This window comes from Ictalurus punctatus, chromosome 15, assembly GCF_001660625.3.
Source record: "Ictalurus punctatus breed USDA103 chromosome 15, Coco_2.0, whole genome shotgun sequence".
In the NCBI taxonomy this organism is placed as follows: domain Eukaryota; kingdom Metazoa; phylum Chordata; class Actinopteri; order Siluriformes; family Ictaluridae; genus Ictalurus; species Ictalurus punctatus.
Genome location: NC_030430.2, coordinates 21,926,187 through 21,932,431, shown reverse-complemented (window position 1 = coordinate 21,932,431; position 6,245 = coordinate 21,926,187). Strand labels below are relative to the sequence as shown.

The window sequence follows — 6,245 nt, the reverse complement described above, 5'->3', positions numbered from 1 at the left end:
CAAACAGACATATGATACATAGACAGATTAATCATAACACACTATGCACTAACATTTATACAATGCACTAACATTTATCTCTGTGATTTATCTTTCATGATTGTTTAAAATGACATTTAGTTTAAGGCATTGGTTTAAGTGGGGACTAGATAGATAGATAGATAGATAGACGAGTAAGTAGGTAGCTAGTTAGCTAGCTAGCTAGCCTAGATAGATAGATAGACAAGTAAGTATGTAGCTAGACAGATCAATAGACAGACACACTGATAGATAGATAGATAGATAGATAGACGGGTGAACAGATAGACGAGTAAGTAGGTAGCTAGTTAGCTAGCTAGCTAGCCTAGATAGATAGATAGATAGATAGATAGATAGATAGATAGACAGACAAGAAAGTATGTAGCTAGACAGATCAATAAACAGACACACTAATAGATAGATAGATAGATAGATAGATAGATAGATAGATAGATAGATAGACACGTAAGTATGTAGCTAGACAGATCAATAGACATACACACTGATAGATAGATAGATATATAGATAGATAGATAGATAGATAGATAGATAGACAGACGGGTGGACAGATAGACGAGTAAGTAGGTAGCTAGTTAGCTAGCTAGCCTAGATAGATATATAGATAGATAGATAGATAGATAGATAGATAGATAGATAGATAGACAAGTAATATGTAGCTAAACAGATCAATAGACAGACACACTGATAGATAGATAGATAGATAGATAGATAGATAGATAGATAGATAGATAGATAGATAGATAGATAGACAAGTAAGTATGTAGCTAGACAGATCAATAGACAGACACACTGATAGATAGATAGATAGATAGATAGATAGATAGATAGATAGACAAGTAAGTATGTAGCTAGACAGATCAATAGACATACACACTGATAGATAGATAGATAGATAGATAGATAGATAGATAGATAGATAGATAGATAGATAGATAGATGGGTGGACAGATAGACGAGTAAGTAGGTAGCTAGTTAGCTAGCTAGCCTAGATAGATAGATAGATAGATAGATAGACAAGTAATATGTAGCTAGACAGATCAATAGACAGACACACTGATAGATAGATAGATAGATAGATAGATAGATAGATAGATAGATAGACAAGTAATATGTAGCTAGGCAGATCAATAAACAGACACACTAATAGACAGATAGATAGATAGATAGATAGAGCAAAAATCTAATCAATCATCTTTTACCAGTGAGGTGTGCACAAGGTGCTAGCAAAGTTGAGAGAACAACGCAGCTAATAGCTGATATTTTAGCTAAAGAAGCTAAAGTGTCAAACGCAGCACACCATTGATCCATTTTCATTGATTGTTCAGGAGAATTGTTACAACAGCAAACAATTAATCCAAGACTGACATAGAGGGTCTGCTTCTTAACCTCTCCCTCATTCTGTGTGTGTGTGTGTGCGCGCGCGCGTGTGTTTCAATGTAATGTCAGTGTACTGTGATAGATGAAAGTGTAATGTAATGTAATGTAATGTGTCAGTGTAATGTGATAGATGAAAGTGTCTTCATTTCAGACTTTTTTATGTTGTGTGTAAGATCTTAGCAAGTAGAAGGAGCGGTTCACCAGACTGTTTATAAAGCTCTGACTCTGGAAACACACACACACACACACACACACACACACACACACATCCACCCTGTAATGGCATTCTAAATATATGTCTGTGATGAAACATTCAACTGTCTCCGTCTGTCATTTAATACAATACCACGCTCTCTCCGTCTCCCTCGCCCTCACACACACGGAAGAAACCTAAGCTCCTATTAGCTAATGAAAAAAACAACAGCACCCCCGTGTTAGCATTAGCTATGACCCGCTGAACCACTGAGGATATGGATTGATCTCTGTCTGTCAGATTCAACCACACACACACACACGACACATAAACCCACCACACACACTCACACAGATATACACACTTAGTTAGTAGTAAGGGTATTAGGTGAAATCTGAGCCTGCTCAGCTGTATCCTCTTTGGGGTTAAGAAAGCCCTCTCTCACCTTCATTAGCCCACTTGACCGCTGGAGTGGCCCTTGAACTCAAAACTGGATCCCCCTTCCCCATAACCAGTTAGCATCTCTTAGCTATGCTCACTTAATGGGATTGATTACAAAGGGGTTAAAGCAACAATGAAAAAACTTGGAGTTTCCACCAAACCATACTTACCCTTAATGTAGTAGATCAGCCGAAATGTCCTGTTGTCTAAAGTTTGTTTGTTTGTTTGTTTGTTACACTGAGTAGCCATGAGACTAATGTAGCTAACAAGCTGTGACCATTCCCTAAATCTCTCACCACAAAAGTTCTTCAACCCCCATTGCAAATCAGGTTTACTGTCAAAATCTACAGACTTTCAGCTGTTTGCAATGAACAAATCAAACATAAGCAATTGAAATAGTTCAACACATCATGCTTCAAGTGGTTTCCCCAAATTCAACTGAAAATGCATCTTATAATGACATTTCTCCAGTTTCAAAATTATTCAGCCATCTTTAGTACTTAGTAGAGCACGCTTTTGCTGTTATGACCTGCTGTAAACGAGATGCATAGCCAGACACCAGCTCCCTGAGAAATCTTATCCCATTCCTCATGAGCAATGGCCTCCAGTTCAGTAATATTCTTGGGTTTGCGTGCTGCAACCGCCTTCTACAAATCCCACCTGAGATTTTCTATGAGGTTCATGTCAGGTGACTGTGATGGCCCTGTAGAATCTTCCAGGACTTCTTCTGCAACCAAGCCTCGGTGGAATTTGAGGTATGCTTGTGATCATTGTCCTGATGGAAGGTCCAATGACGTCCAAGCTTCAGCTTCCTCTCAGACGGCATGATGTTTTCTCCTAGGATTTCCTGATACTTCAGTGAATCCATCTTGCCTTCCACACGCTGCAGGTTTCCAGTGCCAGAGGATGCAAAGCAGCCCCAGAGCATCACCGAGCCACCACCATGCTCGACTGTGGACAGAGTGTTCTTTCTTCATTCTTCTTCCTCCAGACATATCACTGATCCGTCGTGCCGAAAAGTTCCAGTTTTGTTTCATCGCTCCACAGAACAGAATCCCAAAACTTCTGTGGCTTATTTATATGATTTTGAGCTGACTTTTCTTGTGCTTTTGGGTCAGTAGTGGTGTACGTCTTGGAGTTCTGGCATGGAAACCTTCTGCGTTTAGTACACGCCTTACTGTGCTCACTGAAACCTCAGTGCCTGTTCCCAACAAGTCTTGCTGCAGGTCTTTTGCAGTCACTCGAGGGTTTTTCACAACCTGCCTTCTCAGAAATCTGGTTACAGCCGTTGATGGCTTCCTTTTTCTGCCCCGTCCAGGTATTTTACGCATTTTCTTCCCCTAGCCAGTTCAGGTATTACATGTTTTCCAGCTCAAGCACACCTGGTGCAACTAATGAAGCCCTTAATTAGTCGCATCAGGTGTGCTCGAGACAAGACCTGTTTTGCATATTTGTGCTGTCATAAGGGATTCTGTTCAGGAGGTTGAATAATGTTGAAACTGGAGAAGTCATTATAAGTTGCATTTTCAGTTGAATTTGAGGAAACCACTTGAAGCATTCGTTGTGTTGAACTATTTCACTCGCTTTTGTTTGATTTGGTCATCACAAACAGCTGAAAGTCGGTTGCAATTATTTTGACACTAAACCTGATTTGAATAACTGTAGATGGATGGATGGATCATTAGATAGATAGATAGATAGATAGATAGATAGATAGATAGATAGATAGATAGATAGATAGACGAGTAAGTAGGTAGCTAGCTAGCTAACTGGATAGATAGATAGATAGATAGATAGATAGATAGATAGATAGATAGATAGATAGACATTAGAAACAGGATAGAAACACAAATTAGACATTAATATCTGCATAGATGATAAACCCTCATTTATTCCAGCCCTACATTGCCCTACATGCCAGTAGCTAGCTACATATGGCTCTGAAATCATGCAGTTAGACACACTGAGCAAAGTACAGTGTTATGCAAGTTCTTAGCAAGATTAGCCTCATTCTGTAGATCCAGTGTGAAACTAAAGAAGCAAACTTCAGACACCACTGATGGGCTGGGGTAAGGGGAAAAGTGGTTTACATCTAGTCAAACTATCACAATAATGAAGTGAGAGAACGGTTGAAAATATCGAAAACATAGAAGAAAATTCTATTTAAATATATATACACATGGTGTCACATTTATAGTATTATACAGTTGAATTTTTATTTACACTTCTATGATATACTACTAAGACTCCCCCAAAACTAGTCATCCACTGTACAGAAGTGTGCACGAGTGTGTCCACATCGGTTTGCTGCTTCTGAGCACACACCGACTCCTGTTTAACTCCGAGTGTCAAATGTGGCGCCCAGTGATGGGAGTAGATTCAATGGCACGTTTCGGCCTGAGTGTTTGGAGTGATACTTGAGTGTTTGATTCTTGGAGTGATAAGTAATTAGAGCACATCCCTCCCTCTTGAGCTCTGCCTGAAAATACCAGTGTGACTGTAAATCATGGGGTCACACACACTCAGGAAATGAGCCATGGCCTGTAGTTAGTAGGGACATTGAACTCGAACGCATAAACAGCAGGGTTGGTTGGTGGACAGTGACTAGTTAAACAGTGAAATGATCCAAATGAATTGCAGTTTAATTAAGATTACTGCTTTTGTGGATACCATCAAAGGCAGAAATTATTTATGAAAAGACAGGAATCGTTCAGTAATATGCTATACAGTGTTAGTATTTTCAGTATGGAAATGAAGTTCTTAAAGTAAAAAATAAACAAATAAGTAAATAAATAATTTTATTAAAATTACACAATTAGAATTAGGCACTTAAATGGCTCACTTTATCAACACAATGCGATTGAATTTCAATTGTCAGTGTATCCGTTACATAATAAAAGGTTATTTCATGGACTGTAATTTAAAAAAAGTCACCATTTTGACCTGTTGGCCTATTGTTATAAATATTGAGATGAATCACCAACTCTGAATATGGCCCCATGTACCTGTGCCCCATGTACCTGTGCCAAATTTATTAGGGAAGAATGGCAGTGGAAAAAGGTGGCCTGGTCTGATTAATCACGTTTTCTTTTACATCATGTGGATGGCCGGCTGTGTGTGTGTCGCTTACCTAGGGAAGAGATAGCATCAGGATGCACTATGGGAAGAAGGCAATCTGGTATAGGAAGTGTGACACTCTGGGCAATGTTCTGTTGGAAAACCTTGCATCCTGGCATTCATGTGGATGTTACTTTGACACGTACCACCTACTTAAACATTGTTGTAGATCAAGTACACCCCTACATGACAACGGTATTTCCTAATAGCAGTGTCATCTTTCAGCAGGATAATGCTCCCTGCCACACTGCAAAAATGGTCAACAATGGTTTGAGGAACATGACAAAGAGTTCAAGGTGTTGACTCGGCCTCCAAATTCCTCGGATCTCAATCCGATCAAGCATCTGTAGGATGTTCTGGACAAACAAGTCCGAAGCATAGAGGCCCCACCTCGCAACTTACAGCACTTAAAGGATCTGCTGCTAACGTCTTGGTGCCAGATCCCACAGCACACCTTCAGTGCACTGAATTAACAGAAAAACATTGACATTACAGTATTATATTAATTCTACAAATGAAAACAGTTCGTTAAAAGCAGAACATATTGCCTACATTCTATGCACACTTTATGAATTCATGACCTTCATTTACATTTATGGTATTTGGCAGATAACTTTATCCAGAACGCCTTACAATTATCTCATTTATACAAATGAGCAGTAGTAAGGGCCTTGCTCAAGGGCCCTGTAGTGGCAGTTTGGCGGTGTGGGATTTGATCTCACGACTTTTCCAACACCTTAACCACTGAGCTAAAACTTTCCCACTATGCCCCAGTGAAAATGCATTACCAAATGATATTCCATGCTTTTCTAACTGGACATCATTGTAACACAATTAAATCTCATGCTTGTCATTTTACAGCATTGCAGGAATGGAGCCATACTTCCATAATGTTATTGCTACATAGACACTATCCTTTATCCTATTGGTTATTACCATGGATGTATTAATGGCGTAGAGTGTAAATCATTTAAAGGTACTGGTGCAAAAGTAAAGCAGGTTGAATAGGGGGCATCTGGATTTGAACCAGAGACCTCTTGATCTGCAGTCAAATGCTCTACCACTGAGCTATACCCCC

General features: G+C 39.4%; 1 non-coding gene across 1 annotated transcript; it reads right to left on the bottom strand.

The window, feature by feature from the left end:
- Positions 1–6,173: 6,173 nt before the first annotated feature.
- On the bottom strand, positions 6,174–6,245 carry trnac-gca (transfer RNA cysteine (anticodon GCA)). The gene has a single exon. It is a non-coding gene; the product is annotated as a tRNA-Cys (tRNA).